At 48.3% G+C, this 25,035-nt stretch overlaps 2 pseudogenes; one reads left to right on the forward strand and one right to left on the reverse strand.

Moving 5' to 3' along the window:
* Positions 1 to 2,165: 2,165 nt before the first annotated feature.
* On the reverse strand, positions 2,166 to 6,790 carry LOC100341481 (GDNF family receptor alpha-2 pseudogene; annotated as a pseudogene).
* An 11,700-nt stretch (positions 6,791 to 18,490) lies between these two features.
* On the forward strand, positions 18,491 to 21,335 carry LOC138847875 (adenomatous polyposis coli protein 2-like; annotated as a pseudogene).
* Positions 21,336 to 25,035: the final 3,700 nt, after the last annotated feature.

Genomic DNA, 25,035 nt, shown 5'->3' on the forward strand with positions numbered 1-25,035 from the left:
CCAGGAACACGGAATATTTGTCCATTTTTTGTATTTTCTTCTATTTTACTCTTTCCTGTTTTGTAATTCTCATCATAGAGATCTTTGACATTCATGGGGCACACTGGTTTTACATTTTCTTTATTTCTAAAGACTCATAATTGGCCAATCACTTTAAAATTCCCAATCACTAGATTAAGACATTGTTATCTTAGGTTTCAGACCACCAGCTGATAACTGGGTAAAGAAAATGTGACACACACACACACACACACATACACACACACAATATGGAATACTACTCAGCAAAAAAAAGAATGAAATTCTGTCTTATGCAGCAAAATGGTTGCAATTGGAAATCATTATGCTTAGTGAAATAAGCCAGTCCAAAAAATACACATATCATATATTTTCTGATATGTGTCAATTAACATAGAATACCAAAAATGTACAGAAATAAAACTGACATCTTAGTACATAATTATTGTTTTTATCCCTTTTTTATACTCCTGTGGAACTTTAGTCTTTCTACTTTTCACTTGTTGAATAGTAAAGTCAGTAGTGAATTAAACCTGTGATTAAAGAGTGAAATTAAATTTTGTCTTTGAAAAAATTAAAGCAAACAAAGAAGGAAGTGAATGGATGGAGGAAGGGGGAAGGGAAATATGGTTATCACCAGATTTGTAGCTATGAAATACATGAAGGATCGCTTTATACTAATAAAATTTTCAAAATATTATTGAATTAAACTGCTTAGCATTTCCGTGACTTAAGAGACTGCAAATTTTCTGTATTTTTAAAGGTGTTTAAAAACTATTTATCTATATCCATTACATCTCTTTGTGATCCTATTTCTGCTTCTACTGAAATTTTCATTGATAAACACAATTATCAAAATACAATGTGTGTTGAAATTACACATTTGTCTATTTTTCATATTATATTTGAATTTGTTACTACTACCTGAGTAAATTGTCAATAAACTAATTTATGTCAGTCTTTGCACAGAGGCTTCAGGCTACCTTAGTTTTCTTTATCAGTTTTAGACCATCAGTTCTATAAATTAGGAAGTTGTCCAATCAAATATGTTCATAGTATCTGAGCACAATCTATGGCTGATTTCATCTCCCTCATTAGCAGGAGATTGCATTTTAGCCTTATGGACATTCATGTAAATTGAAATACAATTTCAGTGTAGAAATGTAGGATTTTGTTTGGTCTTCAAAATCATTGAGCTCACTTTTTTAAAAAAATATTCTAATCTAGACCAGTTCCAGCCCTGTGAACCTGTAGTCATGATGACCTAAATTTTTATTGTGAGGTCATCATCAGCTCCAACATTTTATAAGCTGTCCTGGAAACCTTCAGATTCACAGTGCCTCAGAGCCACCTTAGTCAAGGGTAATGATTCTCCACACGTGTGTGTGTGTGTGTGTGTGTGTATACACATATATATATGTGCACACATTATCATTCTCCCTTTCGTGGTGATAAACTTTTGACTCTTTTCTGGTAACTGACATGGTATTTTCTTTACTTATTGTTGACTTTTTTCTGTTATTTCTCAAGTTTTGTGTATATCTAATACATATTGCTTCACCCAATTCTCTTGTGTTTGTCTTGCTATTATTGCTCCTACATTGTTGCTTATTGCTATTTCCCATCATCAGAATATAGGTTATATACTCACATGCATATTCCTTTTTAATTTTTATGTTTTATTAATATAAGAAAATAGATTTCAGGGACTGATGCTGTGGCGCAGTGGGTTAACTTCCTGGCCTGAAGTGCTGGCATCCCATGTGGGTGCTGGTTCGAGACCCAGATGCTCCACTTTCATCTGGCTCTCTGCTATGGCCTGGGAAAGCAGTAGAAGATGGCCCAAGTCCTTGGGCCCCTGCATCCAGATGGGAGACCCAGAGGAAGCTCCTGGCTCCTGGCTTCAGATCGGCACAGCTCTGGCAGTTGTGACTAACTGGGGAGTGAACCGTCAGATGGGAGACCTCTCTCTCTATCTCTATCTCTCTCTCTCTGCCTTTCCTCTCTCTGTGTAACTCTGACTTTCAAATAAATAAATAAATCCTTAAAAAATAGATTTAGTGTATTTCATGGATACGGTTCTAAGAAGACCACCATACTTCACCCTCCCTCCCTTAACTTTCTTTCTTTCTTTTCCTTTTTTCTTTAACTTTTGCAATAAAATACTTTCAATATACTGTATAATTACAAGTATAATGCACCACTATCATAAGGTTTAACAAGTAAACAGTAGAAAGATCACTTTTATTTCTATAATATGTATACATCAATGATGTGTAGTATAAGTCAATCCTAGTACATAGAATTATAGATAACCATGGTAAAGTTTTATTGTGGCTTACTCAATTTCATGAAAACTTAAATTTTCAAAAATCTATGATTTTAATAATTTTCTGGGAGTAAAATAATTTATGAGACTCTTAATCCACAAGGATCTTCATATCTGCTGATCATACTATTATTTAACCTATATATTATTAAATATGCATTATTTTATTTATCATTGTTTTTAATGCACTTGTGTGATCCATTTTTATCATTAGTATCTGATTGTGAATCAAAACTGCTATTATTAATCCCATCCCAGGACTTATTGGGGGGCTTTCTCTTTGTGACATGGACTTGATGGAAATAATCTAATGTGTCTTTGCAATTATTTCATGTCCCCAGATTCGTAGAGTCATCTTGACCCATTCAATATTTCTTAGTTCCCAGAGGTTATATTATTTTAGTTTGGCTGAAATTCTAGAGAATTATAAATTAAACTGCCATGTTGAATGCTCAAAGTGTAGCTGTAAATATGAATATTGTTTTCTATGAAGCTCCGGGTAATTTCCAAGACCTTTGCTTTATTTCCATTCACTTTTCCCCCTTATTTTCCACTTTAAAGGTAATTGAATGAACTATTTTTTAACAAATTCTCTTTTATGTGTTTATCACTTTATTATTACTCCTACAAAATAGCATTTCTACCCTCAGTAACCACAATGTAATTTATATCTAATAAGCAAAAGGTTTTTAAGCTTTACTTTGTATTTGAGTTTATTTTTTATTTATTTATTTTTTTACAGGCAGAGTTAGACAGTGAGAGAGAGAGAGGGAGAGACAGAAAGAAAGGTCTTCCTTTTTCCTTTGGTTCAACCCCCAAGTAGCCGCTAAGGCCAGTCCACTGCGCCGATCCGAAGCCAGGAGCCAGGTGCTTCCTCCTGGTCTCCCATGCGGGTGCAGGGCCCAAGGACCTGGGCCATCCTCCACTGCACTCCCGGGCCACAGAAGAGAGTTGGACTGGAAGAGGAACAACCAGGGCAGAATCCAGTGCCCCAACCAGGACTAGAACACGGGGTGCTGGCGCTGCAGGTGGAGGATTAGTTTAGTGAGCTGTGGCGCTGGCCCTGTATTTGAGTTTCTGAATATTTCCCAATTATATCATCAAATCATAGTGCATACCAGTGCTAGCACCCTGAGCATGTGACCATGTTTGTTAGCTTTTTCATTGTGCTGTCAATTCACTCCAAATTCTGGAACAAGCAATTTCTATCTTCAAAACTTCTCAGAGACATCTAGGCCAGAGTACTCTTTGTTTCAAGGATGCTTTTCACCCTTTTTGGATTTTTTATGGGATTACTTTCCTATTGATGTTGAAATTTAATAGTGCTCATGTTGTTCCTTTAAGATCACTCTGGAAAGGTCAAGACCTGTTCTGGATTTTAGTTCCTGCAATTTTTTATATGATTTTGATCATATTTCTAGGCATTCATTGTTTCTGCCAAAATACTTTAATCACTCATGGTTATCACAACATCATTTTATTATAAAAATTACACCCATCCATTTTTGTCTTTGAATTCAAAGATATTACCTACATATAATTTCTATAATGTCATTTTCTTAGTGTATCTTGATCTAGCATCAAGAGCCCATAGACAGCTGCATTGGCTTTCTCATTGTAAGATTATTAGCCCTCTGAAAAATGTCTAAGTTGTCTTGGAATCTTTCATGTACACAGTATTTCTGAATGGTTTATCACCAAACTATTTGTTCATGCTATGAGAATCACACATTTTTAAACTATTTTGTGGTTTTAGGGAACTCCAAATTTATCACTAGTACTGAGATATTTGGTAGCATCAGTCAACACAAGAGAATACCGCAGATATTATCCTGGTAACTGCCCTGATGTTTACTTGATTTAACTTTAGCTTTTTGTAATTATCTAATTATTATTTAATTGTAACGGAACCTTGTGTAACGAATTGCTTTTATTGGCTCTTACTCTACCATTGCTCCTGTACTACTTACAGTAATTAGCATTTAATTGTAACAGCTGTATTCTTTTTTTTATTGGCACCTTTTGCTTAATTAACCACGAATGCAGACCAGGGGCCCCAGCCCCAGCCCCAGCTGGGCTGACAGCAGCCAGGCACACAGAGGGAGTGGAGTGGCCAGGGGCTGTCTGTTCCCATTGTAGACAACGTTATTAAAAAGTAAACTTTAGAATAACACCTTTTCATTCATCTTGGGAGGGAGGAGTGGAAGGGGTATTATTTCGATAGGTCCATTTCTTAAAAAAAGGAAAGAACAGGGAACCACAGGACACACGGATGTGATGTGCATATACACACATTTGGAAAGACCGTATGTACAGCTGACTTAGGTCTCAGAGATGGAGGGGGGCATGGGCATGAGAGGGGCATGCAGACAACTGCTGGAGACGTGCGCCCACCGCCGGATCCTGCTGCCCCTCTCCAGCGAGACCACACACCCACCCACCCAGCACCAACAAAGCTTCATTTCTCTCTGACCCTAAAACTCTTGCCACCAAGGAGGCAGAAGCCCCCACCTCCACCCTGGAGCTGGTGCCCCAGGTGGGCTGGGCTGGGCTGGGCTCTCTGCCATCCATGCCAGCTCAGGGTACATCACCCCTTCTGCAGGGGTCCCCCACCCATGCCAGACTCTGGCCCACCAGCCTGCTGAGGGCACAGAAGCAGTCAACACTCCTGCAGCTAAGAGGAGGGGCAGACGGGACCCACAGGTTCCCAGTGTCCGCTGCCCCTGGCAGGTGTCCAGCATGGGCTGCCCTGCCTCAGCCTGCAGCAGGCACAGTCACAGTCCCCCTGGCAGCAGGGGTCTTGGTCTCTTACTTCAAAGGGGTCCAGAGAAGAAAACTCCAGCTGAGGATGGAGGCTGCCCCCCTGCTTGTCTGTCTGGCTTAGAAAAACTTCTCCAGAGAAGAAACCTGGGAGGAGACAGGCTCAGAGACAAGACTCGCTTTTGTCTTGTTTTGTTTTGTTTTGTTTGCAAGGTGTGTGTGGTTGTCTCGTGTGTGTCTGTGTGTGTCTGCTGTGTCAGGCGGGAGTTCTTGGTGGTACTTCCAGAAGCCTTGTGGACACAGTTCCCCGGGGTGGGGTCTACAAGGCCCAGGTGAGCATGAGGAGGGGGAGCGTGATCAAGGCAGCTGACGGCCTGGCTCAGCTGAGGCCTGAGTTGGGTTTGATCACCTTGCTGCTTCCTGGGATGATGTCTGTCATCAGCTCCGTGAAGCACAGGCTCAACTGTGGAGCTGTTGGCCTTCACCCCTGCTCCTGGACAGAAGGGCAGGTGGTCATGGCACTTGTGCCCAGGCCAGTGCTGTCACCCAGGTCATCCAGCAGAGAAGGCATCTTCTCCACCCGAGGGCCTACATGGCCAGGAAAGAGGGGCCCTTTGGGGACACGCTCACATCTGTGCCATTGCTGAAGGCCTGGATGGCGTTCCAGAGGTGCAGGTTCTCAGTGAAGTCCCTCAGGAACCTCTCACAGTCCTCCTCCGTGTTTCCCCGCTGCGGTAGCTGCACCACACCAGTGGGGCTGGAGTCCACCTAGTAGGGTGTCATGTCTTAGCCAACCATGCCCGCGTAGGAGCCCAGATACATTTGGTAACTGTCCCCTGGGCAGCAGGTGAGTGCCCGGTAGGAGGCTCGACAGTTGGCGTGGAAGTTGGCCAGCCTGGACTGGCACAGGTGGTCAGTGCAGCTCAAGGCACACAGGTCCAGGCAGGTAGGTGCTCCTTGTCCTCGTTGGAGCAGCTGGGCAGGATGGTCTGGCAGCAGCACTCACACACGCCTGGTCTCAGCAGGAGCAGAGGAGCATGTGGTAGGTGTACTTGCTGGGCACGTGGTTGAAGAACAGGCACAGGGCCTTGTGGCACTGGCAACAGCTGCAGAGCTCCTTGTGCGAGCTCCCGGGTTGAGGATGGAGATGTAGGAAGAGTGCAGCTTCTTGCTGTTTCCATTCATGTTGCTGGCCTGGTTGCTCTTGGTGCTGACCGCCGGGTCTGCCCCTGTCTCTGAGAAGAGGAGGCAAGCCTGAAGACGTCGGAGAGGTGGGAGGTGACCGGCTGGCAGGGAGAGGCCTCGTAAAACTCTTCCCCCTTGGTCATCCCCGGGTGGAGGCTCCAGTAGATCTGCAGGCACTGCAGCTCCTTCATGCCCCACTTGCAGGGGCCGTCGCACAGTGGGCTCTCCTGCAGCGCCTCCGGGGCCGCCTGGCACTCCTTGTGGGCCAGCCCGGGGTTGCGGTCGCGGCCCGCCAGGCACTGCCACAGTGTGCGGTAGCCAGAGCTGCAGTCGGATTCCGCTCCGCACAGCTCAATCTCCAGGACACAGTCACCGGGGCGCCAGCGGTGCAGCTCGGGCCCTGCAGGGAGGAAGGGCTGGCCGAAGAGGGGAGGGTCCTGGCTAAGAAGAGGCAGAAGGCCTTTGCCAAGATCACATTAAATAAATCCCACAGGTTTGTTTTTTTTTTTTTTTTTTTTTTTTTTTGGCTTTCTCCCTGGTGCCTGGGCTGGAAACTCACCTACTCCCCCCCCCACCCATCCTGCTGGGGTGCAAACCCACCCACCGGAGCCTCCACACCCTCCTCCTCCTCCTCCTCTCCGCGGAGGGCAGATGCCTTCATTTTGTTTTATTTTGTTTTAATTTACTGTTATCACTTGTGTGAATCATCGGTATCCTAGGGATAGCCAATTACAACAATATGATATCATCAACAAAATGACAATTTCTATTTTGTTAACAATTTTAAGTACCCAGTTTTTAAAATCTTGTCCAGTATATTCATTTTCACATTCCAGGTGGTATATTTTTAAATCTTTCTTTAGTTCTGGTAACCCACAAATTATCATATTGTTATGAACTCAGTAGTGTAGTGCTGCTTACAAGTATGCTTCCTTCAAGATTTATTGGATATTCTGCAAAATTTCACTTTATGTTTCATTCATTTCTGTTTTCCCTTGAATTTTGATGCAAATGTAGTGAGGTTTTTCACCAAGTGGTCCTCATAACTGGTTGGCAGTTTCTCAATTCTTCCACCTATAAATTCAGTTTTTACTTACAATAAACAACATATATTAACAAATGCAGCCCTTTTGTATTTTTAGGTTTATCTTTGAATTTATTTCCAACAGATGTGTACATCATCTATATTCTGTCAGCCACTCCTCCCACTGTGCACCTCAGGACATCTTGCTCAATTTTAATTGTGAGACCACTGACACTCCCTCCTAGCCACTGAATTACACACATTTCTCAGAACCAGCATAGCCTAATGGAACAATGTTCTCATTACTGGCTATATATGTTTTGTCTATTCCTCAGTTCTACATAACAGTGCCTTCCATTATCACATTTTAAAGAGTATCTCTAGGAGCTAGTGTTTTGGCATAGCAAGTAAAGCTGCAAACTGCAGCACTGGCATCCCACATGGGCACCAGTTCATCACCCAAGTGCTCCACTACTGATACAGCTTCCTGCAATTGGCCTGGGAAAGCAGCAGATGATGTCCCAGCTCTCTGGGCCCTGCCACCCATGTGAGAGACTTGGAAGAAACTCCTTGCTTTGGTTGGGGCCAGTGCTGGCCATTGTGTCCAGCTAGGGGGTGAATAGCAGATATAAATTCTCTCTCTCTCCTTCTCCCTCTGTAACTCCTTCAAAATAAATAACTAAATCTTGAAAAATAAAGAGTATCTCTAGATATAAATACTTTTCCTTGAAAAATTTCCTACTTTTTGCCATGATATTTATTTTAAATACATATGGGGGCCAGCATTATGGGACAATGGGTTAAAGCACCGGCCTGCAGCACTGGCGTCCCATATGGGTGCTGGTTCAAGTTCCAGCTGCTCCACTTCCGATGCAGCTCTCTGCTATGGCCTGGGAAAGTAGTAGAAGATGGCCTATGTCTTTGGGCCCTTGCACTCATGTGGGAGACCCGGATGAAGTGCCTGGCTTCAGATTAGCACAGCTCTGGCTGTGGCGGTCATTTGGGAAGTGAACCAGTAGATGGAAGACTTCACTCTCTCTGGATCTACCTCTCTCTGTTAACTCTTTCAAATAAATAAAATAAATCTTAAAAAATACATATGCCCTTTTCTTTTTTGTAATTGTAAAATAATATTTTTACCAAGTTCTGGTTTTTATATCTGCTTTTCATATTATTATTGTCCCTATCAATAATAAAGTCTTTTATGGAAATGCAATATCATTTTTGAGCACTGCATATCTTTTGTGTATTTGTTCATCTCTGAATTCACTACCACTTGGATATATAATCATTCATGATGTTTCAGATAAATGATTGTCCTTCCTTGAATTATCTTCATTAAGTTTTTAATTATTCATTTTAATGCAATCCTAGTACTTACAAACTTAGTCCATCTTTCATTGTGGGATGAACAAACCAAAAATTTTGCTAAGGTTTCTTGGTTGTTTCCATATGTACCCTCCATGAGAACTGCCTTTTACCAATATAGTAAATCTATCTTTTTTTTAAAGATTTATTTATTTATTTGAAAGTCAGAGTTACACAGAGAGTTGAGAGGCAGAAAGAGAAAGAGAGAAGGGGAGAGAGAGAGAGAGGTCTTCCATTGCTGGTTCATTCCCTAGATGGCTGCAACAGCTAGAGCTGCACCAATCCGAAACCAGGAACCAGGAGCTTCTTCCCAGTCTCTCATGTGGGTGCAGGGGCCCAAGGACTTGGGGCATCTTCTACTGTTTTCCCAGGTCATAGCAGAGAGCTGGATTGGAAATGGAGCAGCTGGAACTTGAACCGGTGCCCATATTGGATGCCAGTGCTGCAGGCTGGGTCTTGAACTGGTGCCCATATGGGGGGGCCAGTGCTTCAGGCCAGGGTGTTAACCCACTGTACCACAGCACCAGCCCTATGCTAAATCTATCTTTTGAGTTGATATAGATTTTGACTTTTCTGGTGGTCTAGAGGACTGTAAATAACTCTATGGTTACTGATATTTTATAAAGTATAGATTTAGATGCTCATGTATTTTATTAGTGATTTTAATAGTAAATGACATAAATTTTCCTTGATTTTCCTATATTTATTATTTTCTCAAATTTAAAGTGACTGTTAGACCTTTAAGTTCACCAAATTACCTCATATCTGCCACCATATTGTTGCTCTTTTTTTATTTTTATTTTTATTTTTTTGACAGGCAGAGTGGACAGTGAGAGAGAGAGACAAAGAGAAAGGTCTTCCTTTTCCATTGGTTCACCCACCAAATGGCCGCTATGGCCATGAAATGCACCGATCCAAGACAGAAGCCAGGTGCTTCCTCCTGGTCTCCCATGCGGGTGCAGGGCCCAAGCACTTGGGCCATCCTCCACTGCACTCCCGGGCCACAGCAGATAGCTGGCCTGGAAGAGGGGCAACCAGGACAGAATCCAGTGCCCCAACTGAGACTAGAACCTGTGGTGCCGTGCCACAGGCAGAGGGTTAGCCAAGCGAGCAGTGGTGCTGGTCACCATATTTTTGCTCTTTAACATATTGTTTTGTGCTACTTCTGGTAATCAGTGTATAACTTATATGGTTACGTGCATACTATTATTTTGTTTAGATATTCTTTTACTAGAGAATATCAATTTTATCCTTCACTTAGCCTATCTATCAGAGAACCTCAAATCATCCTGCTTGTAGGTTTCATTGTGACGACATATCAATGAAAATTCTCTAAGTTTTATTGAAATATTCACATACACTTTTCCAGAATTATCTCATGCTGCTTTACGCATTCTCCATTTCCAGGTGATATTTGTTCAGTATGAAGATAAGAGAAAAATAAATGAATACTTTTATATAAATATTTGGTAACTTTCCCATTAACTATACACTATTTATTAAGAATACAAATATATATTGAGAATCCATGCTATGTAAGATATTGTAGGCTCTGAGGATAGACAAAATTACTGTTCTTATTCAGGTTAGAGTCTAGTGGAGAAGAAATGAAAGTAAAATTACAATTCTAAATTTAGGTAGTTTATCAAGATAACAGAGTTTAATGAGAGAAAGAATTAGAATTAGAATTAGAATTAGAATTAGAATTAGAATTAGAATTAGAATTAGAGAATTAGGCCAGCGCCACAGCTCACTTGGCTAATCTTCCGCCTATAGTGCCGGGACACCAGGTTCTAGTCCCGGTTGGGGCGCCGGATTCTGTCTCAGTTGCTCCTCTTCCAGTCCAGCTCTCTGCTGTGGCCTGGGAGGGCAGTGGAGGGTGGCCCAAGTGTTTGGGCCCTGCACCCGCATGGGAGACCAGGAGGAAGCACCTGGCTTCTGGCTTCAGATCAGCATAGCGCACCGGCCATAGCTACCATTTGAGGGGTGAACCAACGGAAAGGAAGACCTTTCTCTCTGTCTCTCTCTCTCACTATCTAACTCTGTCTGTCAAAAAAAAAAAAAAAGAATTAGAGAATTAATTAGAATTGAATCAGAGGCCAGCGCCACGGCTCACTAGGCTAATCCTCCACCTTGTGGCGCCGGCACGCCAGGTTCTAGTCCTAGTCAGGGCACTGGATTCTGTCCCGGTTGCCCCTCTTCTAGGCCAGCTCTCTGCTGTGGCCCGGGAGTGCAGTGGAGGATGGCCCAAGTACTTGGGCCCTGCACCCCATGGGAGACCAGGATAAGTACCTAGCTCCTGCCATTGGATCACTGCAGTGCGCCAGCCACAGTGCGCCAGCCACAGTGCGCGGGCCGTGGCGGCCATTGGAGGGTGAACCAATTGTAAAGGAAGACCTTTCTGTCTCTCTCTCACTGTCCACTCTGCCTGTCAAAAAAAAAAAAAAAGGAATTGAATTAGAGAATTCAGTCTACACCAGACCCAGAAGATTTTCCTAAAGGTAGGATAAGTAGACTGAAAAATAAAGGATAGGCACAAAGCAGTTAAGAAAAGGGAGAAGAGTATCCTAGCCAATCTGTAACAGTGCTGAAGCTCAAATGCAGTTTGCTTGTTGTCAAGATTAAGTAAGGGCTGTTTATCTTCCTACATGAAATAATAAAAAAAAAAACTGCATTATACACATTGTCCATAATAATGGGCCTCAAGAAACGAAGACAATACCTGAAAGCCAGAAAAGAAATGAAGTAGGCCTCACACACTCCACAGCTCCTTCTAGAGAGAGATTCTAGAGCACAGGGGAAGGAGCTGAAGCAGTGTCTCCCTGACTCCCTGAGCAGATGTGATGAAGCCAGGCATCTGGGAAGACAAAGGCAATCCCATATCACAGGGCAGAATACGGGGGAGGAAAAGGCAGGAATGAGGAAGAACCAGGAACTGCGGAGGGCCATCTTTGAATTCTAAGCCAAGTCATTTACAGTGCACGCCCATCAGAAAACACCCAAATACTGTGGATGGGATGTTACAGGAAATTGTGCCTGGTGCCCATGGAGTGCTGCACTTAATCATCCATTGCTATGAGCCAGAATGAAAACTCCTTAGTCATGGGACAGTGAAAAGAACAATAATAAAAGTTTTTGCCTTAGGAGTAGGAGATTACTCATGGGCTAAGCATGGTTATGATCCACATAACAAGTAAGACAAGACTGGAAAAGATGAACCTGTTTATAAGGAACTGAACTGCATCAAAAATCAGTCTGGAAACAGGTAATTGGAAGCATGAAATTTTTTTAATAACCTACAGTTGTAAATATATACATTTTAATAACCTACAGTTGCAAATATATAAATCACAGTGCCAGTGATTGTCACTATACTAGATGGAAATTAACATAAATTACACATCATAAAAAATATGTTCATCTTGGAGAGAGTGCTGATCTATGATAAAACTTCAAGTGATTAATATAAGCCCCCAAAATGGAGAGGACAAATATCTGAAGGAAAATAGCAATTTTTTTCTAAATTTAATGAATTATAATCTTACACTAGCAGGAAGGGTGTAACACGACAAGGAGAAAATATTGTGTTTTTATTATATATAATGTGCTATGATGTTACTTCTAGGTAGAATACTATAAGTTGAAATCTATGTTAATATCGGTAAAGCAGCTACTAAGGTATCAAAACAAAAGATTTTAATTAATAATTCCTCCTAAAATAGAAATATAACTAAACCATAAAATAGTAATTGGGGTTGGCAGTGTGGCTCAGGGGCTCCTATCTAGTTAGGGGTGCAACCCTAACCTGCAGCACTGGCATCCCATTTGGTCATCAGTTCAAGTCCCAGCTGCTCTACTTCTGATCCAGCTCCCTGCTGATGGCCTGGGAAATCAGTAGAAGATGGCCCAAGTGCTTGGGCTCCTGCACCTGTGTGGAAGACTGAGAAGAAGTTCCTGGCTCCTGGTCTCGGATCAGCTGAGTTCTGGCTGTTGTGAGCATTTGGGGAGTGAACCAGCATGTGGAAGCCCTCTCTCTGTATCTACCTGACCCTGTAACTGTCTTTCACATAAATAAAAATAAATAAAATAGCAATCTAAAATAAAGCAGAATGATGTAACAAAATATGGAATTAAAAGAAAGCAATATTATGACAGATAAGTTGAATTACATAAACAATCATTTTAAAAGGAAGTGGTCTAAAATCTCAATTAAAAGTCAAATGATTAGACAGTACAGAGAAATTAAGATGAATTATATAGTCTCTATCAGATATATACATTAAATGTAAAAATACAAATTCACTTAAAATGGAAAATATTTGCCACACTAACATTTGACAAATCAAAACTGAGGAATATGAGCTTTTGCAAGGTGTATTTAATGACCAAAACTACCATGAGGAATAAAAATGTCATTTCATATTTACAAGAAGTTCAATTAATCAAGACAATGCAATAGTCCTAAAATTTTTACATCCAATAGAGTTTCAAAATGCATCTTGTAAAATAAGATAGAGTATTTAAAATGAAAAAAATTGCAAGTATCATCTGTTATCCCAGTACATTTTATTCAGCAAATAACAGAATGAGTCGGAAGAAAATATCCAACAACATACAGGTGAAACCACCACTCTCAAGTATCCGTAGAAGATTTACCAAAATAGATGTAGGCCATAAAACAAATATTAATTACAGGATAATATCAAAATGATAGTATACAAATTATATTCTATGACCACAAACCAAATCCAAAAGAACTGTCACACTGAAGTATCAGGAAAACACTGAAGTTCATAGCAACTCAGTAGGACACATTTCTGTAAAACTGAGTCCAAGACTTAATGAAGACATTAGAAGGTATAAATGCTGAATGAAAATACAACATTAGAGCATCTGTGCAATGTATCTTTAGAGACACTAAAGAAAAAAATAGCAGTAAATGTCTGTAAGGTATTTTCAGAAGTTCGTTACAAAAACACACCTTTGGGCTGGCGCTGTGGCATAGCGGGTAAAGCCGCAGCCTGCAGTGCCAGCATCCCATATGGGTGTCAGTTCAAGTCCCTGCTGCTCCACTTCCCATCCAGCTCTCTGCTGTGCCCAGGTGCTTGGGCCCCGCACCCATGTGGGAGACTCCGAAGAAGCTCCTGGCTTCTCGATTCTGATCAGCACAGCTCCGGCTGTTGCAGCCAATTAGGGAGTGAACCAGCGGTTAGAAGACCTCTCTCTCTCTCCCTCTCTGCCTCTCCTTCTCTCTCCGTGTAACTCTTTCACATAAGTAAATAAATCTTTAAAAAAACACATTGAAGAGAGAACTGAATTTTCTTTGAAATTTTTGAAGCCCCCTCATATAAGAATTGTTTCAAATCAATTACCTTGATTTCCACCTAAGGAAACTAGAAAAAGAGCAAATTAAACCCCAAACAACAGGTAGAACACGAAGATAAATGTCTGCTGTGGTCTGATCAGAGCACTAAATGCTGACGGGTGGTCAAGAGGGACTGGGTTATCATGGGGTGAGGCTGTGAGGTGGCCAGGTGTGTTCAGCAACCTCACAAACAGATCCAGTGTGCATATTTTCATTTATCCACTTAAAGATTCTGGGAATGTCCAGACGCCAGACACCAGACCCCTGATGCACCCCAACTTGCCAGGCCCATCATCTGAGAACCCACTTCCGCATCCGCTGTGAGCCCATTTCTGTGGTTTATAAACTACCAGGGCTGTGATAGCTCCACAGACAGTCCAAATAAACTGCAGTCTCAATGATAAATTCAAGGATGTGGTTCTGCAAGTAGCACCCCCAGCACAGAGAACAAGATCAGCCCCGCGGGGAGTGCAGCCTGGCCCTGGGTGGCTCCCGCGCCTGTGGGTGAAGTCGCCCCCTAGTGGTCGTGTCTCACGGGCTTGTGCGCTGCAGAGTATAAAACGGAGACAGGAAATTGGGGGTGCCCTTGAGCCTCTGCATCACTTGTCCTATGGCAGGAGAATGAACCGCTTGAGATGCCCACACAGCTACTCCTTACGACCTGTAGAGTGCTGGCTTTGAGGCCTCTGCCCCAGGGTCATCCCCTGGCTGCTGAGAATTCACCTCAGACAGGCAAGGATGCCCCACAGCACAGCACCATGCAGCACACAGTCAGCGAGCATGGCATCGCCATGAAGAATCTGCACCAGTGCCGCTCAGCCACGCAACCCACGCAAACATGCCTGTCTGTCCCATGTCCGCACATGAGCCAGTGCATAGCCAGTTTCATTGTGAGATGTGAAAAAGTCAATAGAATTTGAAAAAAGTAGGAAAAAATCAATGTAACAAACCCTGTGTGGAAACTAATAAAGATAATTAATATCTATCCTACCTAGTTAGGTTGATCAGAATAAAACAAAAAGACATATTATTAACAGAGAAAATTACCAATAAGTAAATAAATACTTAAAACAAATTTGAGAGGATACAAAGGTTGTACAATAGAAGATAATTCAGTAACAGTGACAACACAGAAGCAAGCTGAAGCAATGGACCAGAACACATGCTGATGGCTGGCGCCATGGCTCAATAGGCTAATCCTCCACCTGTGGCACTGGCACCCCGGGTTCTAGTCCTGAAACTACAGAGAAAAATGTGAAACCATAAAACTCCTCTTACACAGATGTGCCTAATGAGAATCTTCTTAAAACTTCCACTTGACAAAGGCATTTACAAATTTTATTAATTTTTTCTGTAAGCTAAAAGCCATGTCTTTAACATGGTATCAAGGACACAAAGTTCTTAAGGATCAGAATTAATTTTTTTATTTATTGAAAGAGAGAGAGGAGACAGAGAAGACAGAAAGATGTATCTCCCATCTGCTAGTTGACCACCCAAATGGCCACAATGGCCAGCACTGCTCCAGGTCAAAACCAGGAATGTGCAACTCCACCCAGGATTCCCACATGGCTGGCAGAAGCCCAACCACATGGACCATCTGCTACCATCCCAGACACATTGCTAGGGAGTTGTAATGGAAGCAGAGAATCTAGGATTCAATCGGGCACTTAGATATGCAATGCCTGCATTGCTGCAGTGGCTTAAGCCAGTAGAACACAACACCAGCTCCAGATTATTTTAATTTTACATCTGGATCATTCAATGATCTTCTACCTATGAAATTCTACAATAGAAAAATATCTATCTTTCAGATTATCCAGATCCAAACATTCATAGCATATTATTAGAGAAATGGGTGTCATATTTCTTAAAATGTCAGTGCCCTGAAAGCCACCCTAGTAATAATGGTATTTATGTACAAGGCCACATTCTGGTAATTTACGTGTAATTTTTATTAAACTACTTTCAATTTAAAAGATCCCTATTGCTGAAGCAAGAACCTAGGCTATATAATTTTAATTCTTCTGGAAAAATCTGTGGGTTTTGTTTGTTTAATTTTATTTATTTATTTATTTGAAAAAGACAGTGAGCGAGAGAAAAGGTCTTCCTTCCACTAGTTCACCCCCCAAATGGCCACTACGGCCAGAGCTACACCTATTCGAAGCCAGGAGCCAGGTGCCTCCTCCTGGTCTCCCATGCGGGTGCAGGGCCCAAGCACTTGGGCCATCCTCCACTACCCTCCAGGGCCACAACAGAGAGCTGGACTGGAAGAGAAACAACCGGGACTAGAACCCAGCACCCATATGGGATGCTGGTGCTTCAGGCAGAGGATTAACCAAGGGAGCCACACGCCAGACCCAAAATCTTTTTTTTTTTTAATTATATTTAAGGTATGCAAGCTTCATGTATTTCATATATACAGATTTTGGAACACATTTTTAAGTCAATTAATACAGTAAGGCTGTCAGTTATTCATGAGGCCATTTCCGTGGCTTAAATCTCCAAGCACAAGCCACCTCTCTCCCATTCACAACCTTTTCAGTAACTGTTCTCCATACTTCTCATTTTAAAATAAATGGCAAAAACAGTAGGATGCATGAATACTCCTTAATAATATAAACAATTAGGGAAAGTGGCTTATAACACAAAAGCTCTAAACATGATAGGATAGTGAATTTGTATTCTGAGAAAACTGTTAATCACAGGATAATGGGAAGTTTTACTAACAGGATGCTTCAAATGTAAATAACTGCAAAATATTGTTTGTAAAGGTTAAATTTGTCTCTGAAGTTCATTTTAAGGATTCTAATAATGATTATAATGGACAATATAAAAACTGGTTTTTAAGACTTTAATAATTTCTGAATTAATACAATATATTTTTCTATTCAATAAAACAGAAACATAGAAAAATTATGGAGGTCCATACAGAAAATGATACAAAGTGATTCCAGTTAAGAATACGCAACATCAAGCACAGGCATTGTGGCACTGCTGGTTAAGCTACCACCTGTGATGCTGGCATCCTCTTTGGAGCTGGTTTGGGTGCCTAAAGCCTCACTCCTAATCCAGCTCCCTGCTAATGTTAATTCTAATGCTTCCAGCAGCAGAGGATGGCCTAAGTACTTGGGCTCCTGCCACCCCAATGGGAGACTCAGATTGGGTTCCAGGCTCCTGGATTCAGCCTGGGCCAACCAAAGCCATTGTGGTCATTTGGGGCAATAAACCGGAAATTGGAAGATCTGTCAATCTCTCTCTCACTCTGCTTTTCAAATAAAATATATTGGTAACAAACAAAGGAAAAGCAACATCAAAAATTGTGAAAATCATTTGTGACCTTTCAAAAATATTTATTTGTAAGTCAGAGTTATGGGGGGTGGGGAGGGAGGGAAGGGGGGAGGGAGGGAGGGAGAAACACAAAGGTCTTCTCTGCACTAGTTCACTCCCCAAATGGCTATAACAGCTGAGTGTGGGCCAGGCTGAAGCCAGGAACCAGGAGTTTCTTTCAGGTCTCCCACATGGAGTTAGGGGCCCAAGGGACTCAGACCATTCTCCCCTACTTTCCCAGGTACATCGCCAGGGAGCTGGATGGGACTTAAACAGGCACCCATGTGGGATGCGGGCACTGCAGATGGTGGCAGAGCCCGCTGTATCAAGCACTTCCCCCTATTTATTTTAGAGATGGAGCTAGAGAGAGAGAGAGAGAGAGAGAGAGAGATAGAGAGAGATCTTACATTCTCTGGTTCACCCCCAAATGGCTGCAGTATCTGGGACGAGACTGGGCCAGCCAGAAGCCAGGAGCTAAGGGTTTCATCCTGGTCTCCCATATAAGTGAAGGGTCTCAAACACTTGTGTCATCCTCTGATGCTTTCCTGGGTGCATTAGCATCAGCTGGATTGGATTTGGGGAATGAACCAGTGGATGGAATACTGTCTCTGTATCTCCCTCTCTCTGTAACTTGGCCTCTCATATAAATAAATAAACTAATTCCAATTCATGTTAACTATTTAAACCAACTGAAAAAACTGGATTCCTCCCAAACTCCTGTTAAGCAGTTAGCATGATCTTAATTATAAAATCAGAAAAAGACACAAAGAAAATGAACTGTAGACCAATATCTCTGATGAGTGTTCATGCATACATCCTCAACAAATTACTATCCAATAGAATCCATCACCACATCACAAAGATCACTCACCCAGACCAAGTGTGATTTATCCATCATATGCAGGGATTGTTTAATATGTGCAAATCAATAAATGCGATACATCATATTAGCGAATTGAAGACTGAAGACCATATGTATGATTATCTCAATAGATGCAGAGAAAGCATTTGATGAAACACAAAATCCTTTCATGATAAAATTTTAAGCAAACTGTGTATAGAGGGAGCATTTCTCAACACAATCAAGATAATATATGACAAGCTAACAGTCACCATGATACTTTTGGGTAAAAAGCTGGAAGTATTTTCACTGAGATTCAGAACCAGACAAGGATGCCCTCTTTCATCACTGCTATTCAATACAATTCTGGAAGTTTCAGCAAGAGCCATTAGACAAAAAGAAAGAAAAGGTGTAAAATTGGAAAAGGAAGACATCAAATGATCCTTGTTTGTAGATTATATGATCTGATACATAGGGGAACCAAAAGAATCCACTAAGAGATTATTGGAATTCATAAGAGAAATTTGCAAAGTTACAGAATATAAAATCAACACACAAATTTCAAAAGCTTTTATATACACAAACAATGTCATAGCTGAGAAAGAATTTGTAAGATCAGTCTCATTCACCATAGCTATCTCGCGGCCCCCACCAGCCAGGTCAAGGCCCGGGGGCGCTGGCAGGAGCCCAGAGCAGACCTGGGGCACAGGCAGGAGCCGGGCCGGCCCCCAAGTGCCCACTCGGCCCGGGGTCGGGGGGGAAAGGGGGAGGTAGTCCCTGTGCCTCAGGACGCCCACCGCGGAGGCCGAGACTGCTTCTACGACTATGATGAGGTGCCCTCCTCAGCCGGGCTGCCTGGCGGCGACCGTCCGCCATCCCGCGGGCCCTGAGCTGGGCGGGAAGGAGGCCCTGGCCCCAGCCAAGGCGGCCGCTCCGGCCCAGCCGCCCCCTGGCCCAGCCCCGTCTGATCGCCGATGAGACCCCACCTTGCTATTCTCTGAGCTCCTCGGGCAGCTCCCTCAGCGAGCCCGAGCTCTGTGAGCCGCCGGCCAGCCATCTGGGAGGCCCGGAGCCCAGGGTCCCCCAGGCCTCCCGCCAGGGAGCCGGGCGTGACAGCTCCCCCAGCCCGCGCTTCGAGGAGGAGCTCCTGCACCGCTGCATCGGCTCAGTCATGCCCAGGCGCCGGCCCCCGGCCTCTGGTCCCCCGCGCCGCAAAGCCCGGGCTGTCGGGCAGGACGAGCGGCCGGCAGAGGCGCCCCGGGACTGCGGCGAGGAGGCGGCCGGCTCAGACCGGCCTCCGACCTGGACAGCGTCGAGTGGCGCCAACTCCATCGTCACGAGGCTGCACCAGGCGGCCGCGGCGGCCCCCGCGAGGCCTCCTCCGAGTCCCACTCGCTCCTGTCCCTGGGGTCTGCTCTGTCCACGGGCCCCTCCCTGCAGCTATCCAAGCACAGGAGCGGGCGCCAGCACGGGGCCGGGGCCGGGGAGGGCAGTGCCCGGCGGCCGGAGAAACGGAGCCTGGCCTCAACCGAGAGTGCGCGAGCCCCCGCGCCCCTGGAGGCCCGAGAAGCCGCACACTCAGTAGGTAGCGGCGGGGGTGCCGGCCGTTCTCCAGGGGCGGACCGTGATCTACGTGGCCAGCCCGGCCACCCGGCCCCAGCCCAAAGCTGTCCCTGGCCCCGGGCCACACTGAGGAAGGCGGCCGAGACCCCCAGCCTGGCGCAGCCAGCAGCCGCAGGCAAGGCGCCAGCGCCCGGGCAGCAGCGCTCTCGGAGCCTGCACCGGCCGGGCAAGATCTCGGAGCTGGCGGCGCTGAGCCATCCTCCCAGGAGCGCCACCCCACCCTGCTCCTCTGGCCAAGACCCCTTCTCAAGCTCCTCCCAGACCTCGCCCGCCTCTCAGCCTCTGCCCAGGAAGTCGCCCCCCGCCACCCCAGCTTCAGGGTCTCTGCCAGGCCCGGCAGCTCCCCGCGTGCCCAAGACGCCGGCGCGGGCCCTGCTGACCAAGCACCACAAGACCCAGAAGTCGCCAGTTCATGCAGAGGCCGGCCAGGCGCGGGCTGCCGCCGCTGGCCAGTTCTGTCCCAGAGCCGAGCCCCAGAGGCCGCGAGGGGGCGGCGGGGCGCGTGGGGGCCGACTAGGCCTGGTGCGTGTGGCCTCCGCCCGCTCCAGCGGCAGCGAGTCCTCGGACCGCTCGGGCTTCCAGCGCCAACTGACCTTCATCAAGGAGTCGCCCGGCCTGCTGCGTCGCTGGCGCACGGAGCTGCTGTCCGACTCCGCCTCCACCTCCCAGGGCGCGTCGCCCCGCCGCGGGCGGCCCGCGCTCCCCGCCGTCTTCCTCTGCTCTTCGCGCTGCGACGAGCTGAGGGTGGCCCCCAGGTAATAGCCGACCCGGCCAGGGTCCGGTCCCGGCCCCGGCCCGCGCGCGCCCCGGCGCAGCAGCTGGGAGAGCCCTTCGCGCCTGGCCGTGCGCGCCCCCGTGCGGCCGGAGGTGGTCAAGCGCTGCTCCTCCCTGCCCCACGTCAGCGTGGCCCGCAGGCCCGATGGCGCGGCACCGGGAGCCCCCCCAGCGCAGGACCCCAGCGCCGCTGGAGCGATGGCGAGGCGCTGCCACTGCCCAGGGTGGTCGCGCCAGGCAGGACGTGGCGGCGCATCTGGGACCAGGACGTCGCGCACATCCTGCGCAGCACCCTGCCCGCCTCGGCCTTGTTGCTCTGGGTCGCCTCGCCCGAGGAGGGCCCCGCCGCGGAAGACCCGTGACGCCTTGGTGCAGACAGAAGAGGTGGCCCAGCCCAAGACCACCGCCAGCGCTTCCGGAGCCTGGAGAGCAGGGAGCAGCCCCCCCGCCCCAACCGGCGCCCCCGCCGCCCTCCTGGGCAGCGACCTGGATGGGCCGGTGCCGGACAAGGGCCCTGCCCCCGCGCCCTTCACCCTTCGCCCACGAGGGCTTGGGTATCGCAGTGGGGGGCTTCCCTGCCAGCTGGCACGGCTCCCCGAGCCACGCAGCACTTGTCCCGCCCGTCAACTACGTCCCCAGCCCCATGGCGGCGGCCATGGCCACCATGGACTCTGCCTGGGAGAAGGCCCTGGCCCCTGCCCCCGCGGGCCTCCTGGAGTAGGTCCCAGCCAGCCTGGCGGATGCTATGCAGATGCGCCTAGCAGGCCAGCTCACTGCGGCCTCACCTCGCCAAGGCCTCGTCTCAGAAGGGAATGGGGTGCAAGTGCCCGCCCTAGAGGCGACCCTGGGGGAGCCACTGCTGGAACCCCAAGGCTCACCCGGCCGGGGGAGGGAGCAGGCTCAGGAGGAAGGCTGGGGCTGTAGGCGCTGAGCAGGACAGGAGCCTGTAATTACTGCTCCTGCTAATTCCTTAATGAGGGCTCCACCAGTTGGTTTCCACCCACAGCCTCAGCTAGGGGAGCAGGGGTGTGGGCTGGAGCCCAGACAGCACCCCGGGGGGCCTGAGGGAAAGGTGGCAGGGAGGGGAGGGGGCCGCCAGGCTACCCTGGACCTCCACCCATCCTGTGGGGGAGGCTGGAGGCCAGCAGGCTTGTGAGAGGGACGGGGTTCCTCGAGGGATGCTGGGGTCGGGCTAACCCTGCTGCCCTGGGACGCCACTGCCAGGCCAAGGCAGGGTGGGCAAGGCAGGCGTGGGGCATAGGGGCGCCTGGCTCTATGCCTCCCTCCCAGCTTCCTCTGCATGGACCACGTGGACAGCACAAGGACCATGGGACCCCAGGGCCATCACAGCCCGGGGACCGGAGCCTCATCACACCCCAGGAGCCTGAATGCAGCAGGGGAGGGGGCCCCGTGGCCCTGCCCACCTCTCCATAGGAGTGCGCTGCAGAGAGAGCCAGTGACCTCTTTCCTGCAGAATCTGGAGGAGGGGGCTCCACCTACTGTGTCCTGTCCTCCACACCCTTGGGCCTTGGCCAGACAGCTGCAGGCAGCTGCCCGAGTGGGCGCCCCCTTCAGGCCCCACCTGTGCCCCACAGGACACAGCCCAGGAGGAGCAGGGGTGGCCCCCAAGTCCGGGGTGCACCCCAGGTGCCACGCACTTCCTTCTAGGCCACGGCTGCCAAGCAGGGGTCCTGGGGAGCGTGGGGCAGCCAGCCAGGAGATGACCAACAGCAGGGGTGAGGCAGTGCCTGAGGCCTCCGCACACATGGACTGCCGGGTGTCCTCAGGCCTGGGGCTCAGGGCTGCTCCTGGAGCAGTGAGGGGGAGATGCAGGCACAGCTCACCCCACCCAGTGTGCGTGGCTCCTGCCCAGGAGTGGCAACATGAGGCCTGCGGGCCCCCGCCAGGACAGCTGGCTCCCCCTCTTGGCCAGGGAGTGGTGCGCCGTGCTAGCGCCAGGCAAGGGAGCACAGAGTGGCCCCATGAGATGGGCAGAGTCCGCTGGGGGAAGGTGGTCCCAAGCACCCCCACAGGGTCCGCTGGGGGGAGGTGGTCTCAGGCACCCATACAGGGTCCAGCCTGGGCCCAGGGTGGGGAAGGGCCCAGGTCAGCTGGAGGAGGCACCAGGCAGCACCGTGCACATCACGTGGCAAATGTCCAGCTCCAGCTCAGCACTGGCTCACCGCAGGCCCTGGCACTGCTGCCTCAGCCCCTCGCCTGCCCGCTGCAGCTGCGCTTTGGCGGCCATGTAGGCCCGGCACTGCTTGTACAGCTGCTCCTGCTGAGCCTCAGGGTCCTCACTCTTCCTGGGGTCTCCTGGGAGGTCTGGGACAGCATGAGGAAGTGTCAGTCATGAGGGAACCCCCGAGACCAGAGCCACCCAGCAAGAGGGAGCCCAGCCTGGGCACGCGGGTGCCTGTAGACCCCTGCACAGCACAAGCCCACCCTGGTGGCTTGGGTACCCAACAGTCACTCTTGGTGGCCCATACATGACCTGGCGCCTCACACGCCAGCCGAAGCACACTTATCTCAATAGCGGGGTCCCTGCCACCCACACGGAGCTCTGGGTTCCCACGTTCCTGCTGTGCCCGTCTCTCACATTGTTCTAGAAATGCTCTCCTCAGCAATGATGGAAACAGCAGGGCCCACACCGGGGCTGCCGGCTGCCACCAGCAGGGAACCGGATCAGATGCTGAGCAGCCCAGATCACAGGCGGTGGCTTTGCCCTCCATGCCACAGACCCGGCCCCTCTCAGCACCCTGTTCCTGAGGAGGGCCAGGGCCAAGGGTGGCCCCAAGAGATGGACAGGGCCCGTTGTGGGGGGAGCCGGTCCTGGGCACCCACACAGCCCAGCTGGCACCTGGGCCAGGGAAGAAGGGGCCCAGGTCAGCCCGAGACGGCAGAATGCAATTTGGTTTTTTGCCAAATGGGCTGTGGCACTTCCTAGGAAGATGAACCCCGAGTGACACTGCGTGGGGGGTTGTGGCCGTGACCCTCAGAGGCAGCGATGGGATGGCAGTGTGCTGACACATGTGGTCCACGACCCCCCAACACACACATGGTTCACGATCCCCACATGCACTCCACACCCCCCCACCTGGTCCAAGACCCCACACACGTGGTCCATGATCCATACACACACATGGCCCACAACCCCATACAAACACACACATGGTCCACAACCCCCCAACACATGTGGTCCATGACCTCCCATGTGGTCCAGGGCTGGAGCAGCAGCAGGAAGACAGGCAGCCTGGCCTCACCTGGTCAGCAAACACGTTTTGCTGAAAGGAGGGAGCGGGTCCGCTCCTGTGGCCCTACAGCTGCCAGCACCTCCCTGGCCATGGCCGGGAACCTGGCCTTGAACCTCGGCCGGACACCTGCTCCCTACAGGTGACTCGCGACAGACAAAAGGCAGCCAGCGACTGAAACGCAGCTCAGCCCGGGTTCCGCCAGGTGCCCTGTCCCACAGAACCTCCGGCAGACGGCAGCGGCCCATGGCAATGCTGAGCAACCCCATGTCACACAGAGCACCGCACAGAATGTGGTAGTACAGCTGGGGTTGTTTAATTCATCTGACGGGAGGGGAGAGAGAGAGAGAGAGATGGAGGGAACAGGGAAGGAGGGAGGGAGAGAGAGGGAGAGAGAGAGAGAAAGAGGGAGAGAGGGAGATTGAGATCCTCTATCTGTGGTTAACTCCCAAAATGGCCACATCAGCTGGGGCTGGGCCAGGCCGGAGCCAGGTGCTCCCTCCTGATCCCACAAAGGCACAGGACCCCAGTATAACTTAATTCTAAAACGTAGGCTCCCGGGGCCAGCGCTGTGGTGTAGCAGTAAAGCTGCTGCCTGGGACTCTGGCATCCCATAGGGGCACCAGTTCAAGTCCTGGCTGCTCCACTTCTGATCCAGCTCTTTGCTGTGTGCTGGGAGAATAGTGGAGGATGCCCCAAGTGCTTGGGCCCCTGCACCTGTGTGGGAGACCCAGATGGAGCTCCTGGCTCCTGGTCAGCCCAGCTCCAGCCGCTGCAGCCATTTGGGGAGCGAACCAGCAGACGGATATCCCTCTGTCTCTAATGTCTTTTTCAAAAAAGAAAGAAAGAGAAAGAACAGTAGGTTCCCATAGAATCCTCAGGCCTCGGTCCACCAGGCGTGTCTGGGGAGGGCGGGGGCGGCACTCTGGCTCTGTCTGGGCCCAGGGCTCAGTACAGCTAAGCACCTTGTGGAGACCACAGAGTCCACCCCGATCCTGCATGTGGAACCTGTCCTCGTGCACCCCACTTCTCAGCTCCACCCCAGGCTGGGTCAGAGACCCCTGCAACCTCCACCATGGCCCCTGTCCCATGGCGCACTCCCCCTCCGTTAATGGTGCCAATGCCTTTCTCGGCCCCAGGGCCACGCAGCACAGGACCCAAGGTCCTGCC

Source organism: Oryctolagus cuniculus, assembly GCF_964237555.1.
Source record: "Oryctolagus cuniculus chromosome 17 unlocalized genomic scaffold, mOryCun1.1 SUPER_17_unloc_2, whole genome shotgun sequence".
In the NCBI taxonomy this organism is placed as follows: Eukaryota; Metazoa; Chordata; class Mammalia; order Lagomorpha; family Leporidae; genus Oryctolagus; species Oryctolagus cuniculus.